The following is an 11,205-nucleotide window of genomic DNA, read 5'->3' as shown; positions in this document are numbered from 1 at the left end:
GATGGGTGTAGGTGGGAGTTAGGAAAGGGAACTAAAGGGGAGGCCCTGTGCAGTGCGGAGGTCGCTGGTGTCACCTGCCAGCCGGGGCTCCTGCGCGGGCTGTTGGCTCCCCGCCCCGCGCACCCCGCCCCGCGCACCCCGCCGCAGCTTCAGCACCCTGGCCAGAGCGAGGCTCAGGCTCAGGTCGCCGTGCGTGGGGCTTCGGGAGGAACTGGGCAGCCCTTGCGCTTCTCCCCCAGACCAGCCCTTAGTGAGCCGCCTGGCCCTCTACGTATTGCTCATACGCCGGAGGGGCTGCAGGTCCGGCCACATCCCGACCAGAGCCACCGTGAGAGGCCACCTGGGACCTGAGCAGCTGCCGGGTTGCCTCGAGGCTGCGACGTGGCGGGAGTTCCCGCAGGAGTCCCGAGAAAACCAGGCAGGACACGGGATGACCTGGTCAACACCAGTGCCTCAACTGGGGCCCCCCTGGCCGCTGCCTGCGCCCAGCACCGCCCCGAGGCCATGATCTGCGTCATTTCAAATCCGGTCAACTCCACCGTCCCAATTGCAACCGACGTTTTCAAGAAACACGGAGCTTACGACCCCAATAGAATCTGGGGTGACGACCTTGGGCATCGTCAGGGCCACCTCTTCTTCCTTCCTTCCTTTCTTTCTTTCTTTCTTTCTTTCTTTCTTTCTTTCTTTCTTTCTTTCTTTCTTTCTTTCTTTCTCTCCTTCTCCTTCTCCTTCTCCTTCTCCTTCTCCTTCTCCTTCTTCTCCTCTTCCTCCTCCTCCTCCTCCTCCTCCTCCTCCTCCTCCTCCTCCTCCTCCTTCTTCTTCTTTTTAAAGAAAACGGCAGCCTGCTTTTATTGATGCACGCATCGGCGGACCTGCGATTGGAAGGGGCGGTGTGTTAACATGACACTCGTGGTTAACGCAACGGAAACGTGAGCGCAGGAGATGGCTTTGCAGGGACAGGATGCCTTCATAAGTCAGGGAAACGGACTGCTAGCTGGCTGCCCTCTCATTTCAGGTTCTTCACAAACTCCTCTCCCTTCTTGATGGAGGCCTTCAGCCCGGGGATGGCTTCTGCTATCATCTTCTCTCCAAAAGGGGACACCTTGCCAATGCCTAGATTCTTCTCGATGCCCTTTTCCCCCAGCAGCAACGGTATGGAGAAATAGGCACAGCCTGCTTCCTGGGATTTAACAAAGAACATTGGACAACTGCTTCCTTCCCGCGGGCCACCACTTTCACTGCAGAACTGAAGTGTGTGGATCCCGTGCGAGTCAACCCTGTCGTCGGGAGCCTTGCCGGGAAGACCATCACCCCCCGATCTCCCAGTGCACCCCCAAGGTGGACCTTCCCCAGGACCCGCTGGCAGCCGTCTCCGGGCGGGTCCAGGAGGCCGGCCTGAGGTGGTGAAGGCCAGAGCTGGGCAGGCTCTGCACCCCTGTCCATGCGTGCGCTGCAGCCGGGCTTGGCTCCTCCCTTGTGGATGCAATGAACGGGAAGGAAGCAGTTGTCCAATGTTCTTTATTAAATCCCAGGAAGCAGGCTGTGCCTGTTTCTCCACATCGTTACTGCTGGGGGAAAAGGGCATCAAGAAGAATCTAGGCATTGGCAAGGTGTCCCCTTTTGGAGGGAAGATGATAGCAGAAGCCATCCCCGGGCTGAAGGCCTCCATCAAGAAGGGAGAGGAGTTTGTGAAGAACCTGAAATGAGAGGGCAGCCAGCTGGCGTTCCGTTTCCCTGACTTATGAAGGCATCCTGTTCCTGCAAAGCCATCTCCTGCCCTCATGTTTCCTTTGGGTTAACCACGAGTGTTGTGTTACCATCGCCGCCCCTTCCAATCGCAGGTCCGTCGATGCGTGCATCAATAAAAGCAGGCTGCCGTTTTCTTTTTCAAAGAAAAAAAGAAAGAAAGAAAAAAGAAAGAAAGAAAGAAAGAAAACTAAAAAAAAAAAAAAACCTGTTATCTATTACTGTATGATAAAGAACTCCAAAATTCAGTGGCTTAAAAATAAGTTTTATGATTTCTCATAATTCTGTGGGTTGATTGAGTTAACTGAGCAGTTCTTCTGCTCTGAGAGGTGCAACTGGAATCCTCATGTGGCCGCAAATCATCCCGGGAATATCCAAGATGTTCACCCACATGTCTGGAAACTTGTCTGTTTCTAGAATGGCTAGAATGGCTGAGGGCTGCCTGCACTACCCTTCCTCCTTCTCTCTCTATATCAATACTTCCCATTTATTATGAATCTAGCTCAAGCTTCTTCACGTGGTGGTTGGACCCCAAGAAAGGGAAAATGGAAGCTACATGACCTCTTGGGGCTGAGGCTCTAGAACTCACAGAACATCACCTGTATTCTATTAGTCAAGGCAAATCACAGGGCCAAACTGAGATTCAAGAGGAGGGCTATTGGACTCCCTCAGTTGATGGGAGAAGCAGTGTGCTTTTATGGATGAAAAGAATAGTTGGTAGCCATCTTTGCAGACAATCTACATCAGTAACTTATCTTGTTTCCAGCCAGAACTTGGGGGGGGGGGGGGGGAGGAAGACTGTGCTAAGTCTTTATGGTTATGTGGAGAAATGAGTAGACATTGGTATGGGAAAGGAATAAAGTTGATGGCATAGAGGAGGAGTGGGTGCTGCATAGCATTGGAAGGGCAATGAAGAGTCAGGATAAATATATCATCTGCTGCCCTTCATTGCTGTGGGTAGATTCATTCATCTAGCAAATATTTAATGCAGGGGACATGAGACAGTATAACAGACTGAGAGATAATTTCTGGGAACTACAATATCCTTCAGGACTGCCTGTTCAGATGGCAGTATACATTTAGAAATTAGATTGCTCAAAGGACAGAGAGAGGGACAGAGGTAGGGACTCAAGGGAAATTGGGACGCCTGGCAATCATGGAGGGAGGGTTGTTACAGAAGCTAGGGGGAGAACGGCCCAAGATGATTCCTGAGGTACTCAGTGGCCTGCAAATGCATGGCAGGTACTCACAAACTTTTGTACAGGCTTAATTTAAGAAGCTATGTAGTAGAGAAAGTTTCAGGATTGTTGAGAAAATAGAACAGTCTATGAAGATGTTCAATCAATGTGTTGGCTGTAGGTGATGGTTCTAGAGGATTGCCAGGGTTTTGACCATTTGATTCACCACTGGAAAAGGAAAGATTCAAATTAGGAAAACCTGGGTCACCATGGATTTTTGCAATTGGTTGAAGGGGAGACACATTTCGGAATTTATAGGCCCCCAAATTTGAGTCAACTCCAGGTGATATCCCTGATGTTTTTGGTGACCCAAAGAGGATGTCAAAGTTCAGGGGGCTGAAGGGAGCTCTGGTCAGTAGGGCAGCAACATTATCAGTGCACTACTCATATCACTGTATCCACACCACTTCAGCACCTGATTGTCTTTGTCTCTTGTCTTTGGAGCCAGTTCTGTCACTAGAAGAGACAGGATTTGGTGTGTAAATAGCCCAATTTCCTTGTTCCTCAAGAGACAACCTTGAGGTGTGTGTTCCACTTTGGCTCTAAGTGAGATTAGGCTCCAGCAGCCTACAGTTTGTAGCTGGCTTGATAACATATGCTTTAATGACCACCTTGCTTTCAACTGTTTTAAAATATAGTGTATTAACAGACCAGTCAGATCAGGTAATGATTGCCATTGGAAAGGTAGTTTGTTACTCATAGCTCCCAAGAGGAGGGGGAACTCCCTGCCACAGGGGTTTAGTGGGGTAAGGGGAAAAGAGTGAGGTTGGTCAGGAGGCAGAAGGAGAGGGGAAACTAGGAAAGAACCCTTATTGTGGTTCCTCGAGAAGGAACAGAAGGGGCAGGATAAGTGGGTTTAGCATTGGCTAGTTGGAATAATTTCAGCAGGCTCTAAGGCATAGGGGTTGTTCCTAGTTGTCTGATACCTGGTCCTGGGTGACTAGGGCAGGTGATTAATGGCCTGGAGTATGAAAGTCCAGTAACAGAGGTGGTTAGGATGTGGGCTCTGGATTGACTGGCTAATATTTGAAACTCTCTCATGAGCAATTTTTAAACTATTTCTAGGAAATGGTCAACTCTGGGAGGTGTGAGGGGTAGTCCCTTCCGACCTCCCATTCTCCCCAAGTCTCTAGATGTCAAAGCATCAGAATACAGAATATAAAAGACATGATGAATATAGACTCTTACTCCTCCTCTCCCATATCCAAGTTCTTATCTTTTCCCAGATAAACAACCTGAATTTGAATCCTTCTCTAAGGCTCTGCTTCTTGGGTAATCAAAACTAATTCAGGTGGTTATGGTGACTTGCAAAAATCTGGATTCGGGTAGCTCAAATAAGACAGAGGCAGTGAAAATAGAAAGAAAGGGGTTCTCCAGCATACATACAGTATTTTCACTCTCAGAATTGTGTTAGTTGAATCAGAAAGTATATAGGTATCTTTTTTTCCAAAACAACTTCAATCCTCATTAAAATTTAATCCTAATCCTTATTACTGGCTGCTTGATTGGTATGCTGGAGCAACTCACAGCACCCCATTAGAACTGATTTCTAGGGATGCCTGGGTGGCTCAGCAGTTGAGCATCTGCCTTCGGCTCAGGACGTGATCCTCGAGTTCTGGGATCGAGTCCCACATTAGGCTCCCTGCATGGAGTCTGCTTCCTCCTCTGCCTATGTCTCTGCCTCTCTCTTTCTGTGTCTCTCATGAATAAATAAATAAATAAATAAATAAATAAAATCTTTTTAAAAAACTGATTTCTAAATATATAGAAAATTTGAAAGCTGGTTGTCGTTGTTGTTTTGAAAGCTGGTTGCTAAAATGTTAGTAGCTTGAAATTGGTGATGATGGGGATATGTACCTAACAGAAAGTAGCAAGTGCTGCAAGTCAGGGGTTGTCTTCCATAGGAGTTGCTTTACTAGCACACCACTGCTATAGTGGGAGGTTTAGGAATAAAAGAACAAAATGTCATGGAGTTTTAGTATTGGGAAAGTAATCAGGAATCATCTAATATAATTTCCTAAATCCAATATAGGAAATGAAATCCAGAGAGGGCTAGGGAGAAAGTTACCCAGAATGAGAGTTGGTGGCAACACATCAACCAACATAATTCCCTCAGTAAGTAAGATTCCTCACAAATCTCATACCTGGGCTGGGTTTTAAAACCATTATGACTATTACTAGTACTGGCATATTTTTCCATTTCCATATTTTATTGACAAAGTAGTGTGTGTGTTGAGGAGGGGAGATGGAGCAGGAGAGAGAGAGAGAGAGACGGAGGAGAGCCTTCCACAGTATTCCCCACTGGAGTTCAATGTAATAGAAACCATTTTGTTACAGGCTGCAGAAAATAAATAAAAATTCCCTGAGCATTTGTTGACACTGTAAATATGGAAAGTCTGTTATTTAACAGTAGTTAAATAGATGCCAAGGGGGAACATTGTGACAAAATCTCAACCAAATATTGATATGAACATATTTCTGTTTGCGTGAAAATATGTTCCCTCCGTATGGAGAAAGGAAACTGTAAGGAGAGAAATAAAACAACACATTGACGAAATGTTGAGTGGAGAAGCTGTTTATCTGCCAGAGCAAACCACTCCTCTTCATTCTGTGAATTTTCCTAGAGAGGTTGTCATGAAATTTACTTACACAAGTGGGAAGCCAAAATTGTTCCATTCAGGGAAAAATGACAGATTTTAAGGACTGCTGTTTGGTAAGGTTGAAAATACACACAATATGGTTAGGTTCTGAGCAGGTATTTTGACTGAATTGTCAGGGCTTTTTAAGTCCCAGAGAAAAAGTTAAGTGATTTCACTTTGAGAAAATGGTGCATATTCATGTATTTACCTACAGAAATTTATGTTTGATATCATGATCCTTGTTCCTGAGAGTCCAACATGTTTCAAATTCGGTGCTTCCAGCCGATAATTGATTCCACAGGTTTAGACCCTCCAAGTCAGATTCCAGATTAAGAAAAATCAGAATATTACCCTCTCATAGCCTTCTTTTCTTTCCAAATACGAGACATATTGAAACCATTATTATGATTGAGACTAATGAGAAAGAAGAGATCAAGCCAGAAAGATGAAAAATAAAACAACCCCTAAATGCATCATACTAGTCTAACTTCGAGAAATACAAGAGACAACTCCTGATTGAGGGGCATTCTACAAATACCTGCCCACTACTTCCCAAATGTCAGGAAGAAGTCTGAGAAATGGCCACAACCAAGAGGAACATAAAGAGACAAAACAAACAAACAAGCAAAAAAGAAAAAAACAATCTAATGTGTGTGTGGCCACAGGTGTGGGCTCCTGGAACAGGGAAAGGACAGCAGGGAGAAACTGAGGCAATTTCAGTAAGATATGAATTCCAGTTAATAATAATATATCAGTGTTGATTCATGAATTGTAATAATGTACCCCGCTAATAAAGGATGTTCAGAATAAGGAAAACAAAATGTGGGATATACGAGAACAGCCTGTGAAATCTTTGTAAGAATTTTGTAAATCTGAACCTGTTCTAAAAACGTTTAATTTATTAAAAAAATAAATCAGAAACTTACTTGGCAGGGGTGGGGGTGGGGGAGACAGAAGAACTGTTAGGTTTGGCTTTTACTTTTATTCATCGTTTGTGTACAGTCTTATCTCACTGCTGTCAGGAGAAGCAGCCACGTGCTTGAAGCAGGAAAAGGGAGAGAAAGAGGATGAAAACATCAAGGACACTTGAGGACCTGCCAGTGATAGTACATAGTATCAAATCGGACCTGGCTTTAAATTACCCGGTACTCCAATCAGTGGGCACCTCGCGTCCAGGAACCCTCTCATTCTTATTCTACATGGGAACAGTTATGTCTGTGGGAGGGAACTGGGAAAGAAGAGCACGAGCTTATAAAGTCCACCTCCTTTTAATGGGGCCCTTATTGAGGAAAAGAGACTAACGGATAGTGCCTATTGCTTTTTATGCCTACATTTATTTCCTGCATTTGTCTCTTTCTGTGATGGTCTCCAAGGATGGCCACCCTTAATTCCTTTCCTCCCCATAGGTACATGCTGCTCTTCACATCAAGAGGTGGAATCTAACTCCCCTCCTCTTGGATCTGGGTTGGGCTGAGTGACTTGCTTCCTTGAGAAGTGGGGAGGAGCTGACATTTTGGAACCTCTGAGGCTGGGCCATACCAGGCTTCATGGCTTCTTCCTGGGCTTCTCAGGATGCTTGCTCATGGGACACTCTCTTTCAGGACTCTCCTTGGAAACTAACCACCATTCTGTGAGGAGAATAGTTGCATGAGAGGCCCCCTATGGGTACTGTGGTCTCCACAGCCCCAGCTGAACATCCAGCATTGACTGCCAGCTGTTTGAGTGAGCCATGTCCCATGTCCAGCCCAGTTAAAGCATCATATGGTTCCAGTGCCAGCCACTGTCTGACTCGAACTGTAGGAGAGATCTCAAGCTAGAGTAGTCTAAATGGGTTCAGTCGACCCATAAAGTTGCATGAGAAAATAAAAGATGATTGTTTTAAGCCACTAAGTTTTGGGGTGGCTTCTTTTTTTTAAGATTTTATTTATTCATGAGAAACACAGAGAGAGGCAGAAACATAGGCAGAGAGACTAATGCAGGACTCGATCCCAGGATCACGACTTGTGCCACAAGCAGATGTTCAACCACTGAGCCACTCAGGCGTCCCTTGTTCTAAGCGTTTCATACAGATTGACTAATTTAATTCCAAAGACAACCCAATGAGTTTGGTACTGTGATCATCTCTATTTCTTTTTTCTTTTTTTAAAAGAAACCAAGGCACAGAAAATTTAAGAAATTCATTGAGTGTTGGCTAGTAAGCATTAAATCCGGTTTCAGACCTGAGTCATCTGATTCTAAAAGCCATGTTTTGGGGGCATGCATCTAGGGGCCCTGGATGGCTCAGTTGGTTAAGCGTCTGCCTTTGGCTCAGATCATGATCCCAGGGTCTTGGAACCGAGCACCAAGCTGGGCTCCTTGCTTGATGGGGAGTCTGCTTTTCCCTCCCCCTGCTTGTGCTCTCTCTCACTTCATCTTTCTCTTTCATGAATAAATAAAATCTTTTTAAAAAAAGAAATAAAAGCCATGTTGTCACCTGTCACTCAACGTCTGCAAATTTTAATAAGGTGTATTTACTTTAACTAATCAATTAATACTTATTATAATTAATTCCACATGTATAGTTAGCTAGGCATTGGTCTTAGGCTTACCATTAACTGTGCAAGGTAGCCACCTTTGCAAACTCTTTAGTAACAAGGCCTGCATTCTTGTGTGCATGAGTAGGAAAAATGAGACACATATATATTCTCTTCATAATTTTCAGCTTGTATAGAGAAAAGCGATGGAAAGAGTGAAATTGAGGACAAACAAACAGCAACACAAACATGGCATAGGGTATGATAGATTTGGGTCTGAATCCTGGCTCTGGCTCTGGAGCTGATTGCAAAGCTCTGCTTAGTTTCCTCATCTGTGAGAGGCGGGCACTGATCCATTCATTTTACCACAGAGAAGTAAATGCATTTTTGTACATTCAGTACCTGAGCAGAGTGGGAGAAGCAGGTTAGCACAGTTATGAAAATCTTGGGGTTTGAAGTCAGACAGACTGGGGTTTGAAACCCATGTCCCAGGCCTACTCAGTATATAACTTCAGAAAACAAATGTGAGAATCACATGAGCTCATGTTTGCAGCACATCTGTTACATGCTGAGAAAGCAAAGAGAAGTAGTTGTGCTGATGCTAATGTTACTTCTACTGCACCTCCTTTCTCTCGTTTCATTCCACAGACTCTCATCCTTTGGGGAGGAATGGGCATGTTTGTATTAATAGAGGTTTCCCCCCTCATTTTATTTTTATTATGGAATAATTTAAATACAGTCAATTCACTATTTTTAGTGTACATTTCTGTGAGTTTTGATCGATGCAGGCAGTTGTATAAACACAATGACAAGACATATAACATTTCTGTTACCCCCAAAATGCTTATCACTCTTTTATGTCAATTCCTACCCCAACCCTAGGCTTTGGCAGCCACTGGCTTGTTTTCTGTCTCTATTATTTTGCCATTTCCAGAGTGTTACATAAATGAAATCATATAGCAGGTAGTATTTTGAGTCTGGCTTCTTTCACTTAATGTAATGCATTTGAGATTCATCCCCAATAGGGTTTTAATTACTTTTAAAAATATACATTTTCCCTCTCTGCTGCATCATTCTGTTGGTGATAGATGAATTAATTAAGGGTGAGATTTCAGGAGTCCCTCTTACACTCAGAGATTATTCTATTCTTTGGTTCACTCCAGTGCCAGCAAAAACCCAAACCAAACTAAACCTAACGAAAACAACAGAATATTGGAATATCAGTTTCATCCAATTTAGAATAGTATTCTGTGACAAGCAAAACTTTAACACCCCTCTTTTATTTTTTGCACAATTCAAAAGGAAGAAAAGAAAAAAGAAGACTCACTATTTTGACATATTGTTTCTGATTTACTCATTCATTTTACAGGAATGCTTTTTTTAGTGACTTGGTCACAGAAATCTGCAGCATCTCGTTTTGAATTCAGTGTCTTTGGATACCATTTTGAGACACTTATATTCTCTGCACTTAGCCATAATGCGATTTCCACTTTCATGCTGATTCCATACATACTAGTTGGCAATGGATTGAAATGAAACCTGCTGAGGAGAATCCGTTGACAGTAGGAACTCAGGAAGATCAACGGGCTTAGGGAAAATGGATCATGGTCTTTTTCATGCTTCTTCTTATTTTAACTCTTAGAGATTCCAAATCTTGACTTCCTAGCACTTACTGTTACATCTTAAACAAGGAGGTAGGGAAAAAAGAGACATATGGAACTGTGTTTTCGTTCCCTAGAATCGAGGTGGGAAATAGGAAGGGAAGGCCAGAGATGATTAAAATGGAATAAATATAGCAGAGTTTGGGTGGGGGGGGGGAATTATAGCTAGTAAGCTTTTTTTTTTTACTGATTTACTGCAATGATTTCCTCCAAATGACAATTCCAAACTTCAAATGTATTATTATTTTTAAGTCTCTAGTTGGCATCCTCATGCTTTGCTACTACAGAAACTGCTAGTCGTCTCCCCATATTTATTCTGACAATACAGTATCCCAGTGGTAGGACTGTTCATTCAACAGATAATTCTGAGTACCTCATAGGCATTGTGCTATATAGAGAGAATTCAAGAGGTAAAGCAAAACAACCAACTCTTGCCCTCATGGAATTTACAAGCTGATGAGTTTGAGAATATCTTATAAACTTATGATCATAACTTCCCAAGGCCCTAAAGGTACCATGATATCAGTGTACCACATAAGCATTCTCCAAAATATAACTCTATTTGATAGGACGAAGAAAATAAAGGGCATGGTGTTTGCTTTGAAAAATGAAAGAAGATGACTCCAGAGATTTTGAAGCTTTAATATTGTTGTTTTATTATTCTTGCAGTCTATATTTTATTTTATTTTATTTTATTTTCAGCTTTATGGAGGTATAATTGATACAATATTTAAAATATTTAAAAGACACTGTGATAGTTCGATATACAGTTGACCCTTGAACAACATGAGCATTAAGAGCACTGGCAAACCCTAGAGTCAAAAATTGTGTATAACTTAAAAAAAATTTTGTCAGCTTCATTAAACTTTTTTTTAATTTTTGATTTTTTTTTTAGTAGGTTCCATGCCCAATGAAGGGATCAAACTCATGACCCTGAGATCAAGAGTCACATGCTCTACTGACCAAGCCAGCCAGGTGCTCCCTGTGTATAACATTTAACCCCTTCCAAACTTAACCACAGAGGATCCCTGTGTGGCTCAGTGGTTTAGCGCCTGCCTTTGGCCTGGGGCGTGATCCTAGGGTCTCAGGATCGAGTCCCGCATGGGGCTCCCTGCATGGGGCCTGCTTCTCCCTCTGCCTGTGTCTCTGCCTCTCTCTCTCTCTCTCTCATGAATGAATAAATAAGTAAAATCTTAAAAAAAAAAAAAAACAAACAAAACAAAAACAAAAACAAAAAAAAACTTAACCACTAGGGGCCTACTATTGGTTAGAAGCCTTACCAATAACGTAGTGAATTGATATATTTTCTGTTATGTGTATTATATACTATATTCTTATAATAACATGAGATCCAACAGAGAAAATGTTATTAAGAAAATCATAAGGATGAGAGAATATGCTTACAGCA

The sequence above is a fragment of the Canis lupus genome, chromosome 23 (genome assembly GCF_011100685.1).
Source record: "Canis lupus familiaris isolate Mischka breed German Shepherd chromosome 23, alternate assembly UU_Cfam_GSD_1.0, whole genome shotgun sequence".
NCBI lineage: Eukaryota > Metazoa > Chordata > Mammalia > Carnivora > Canidae > Canis > Canis lupus.
This window is presented reverse-complemented; position numbering follows the sequence as displayed.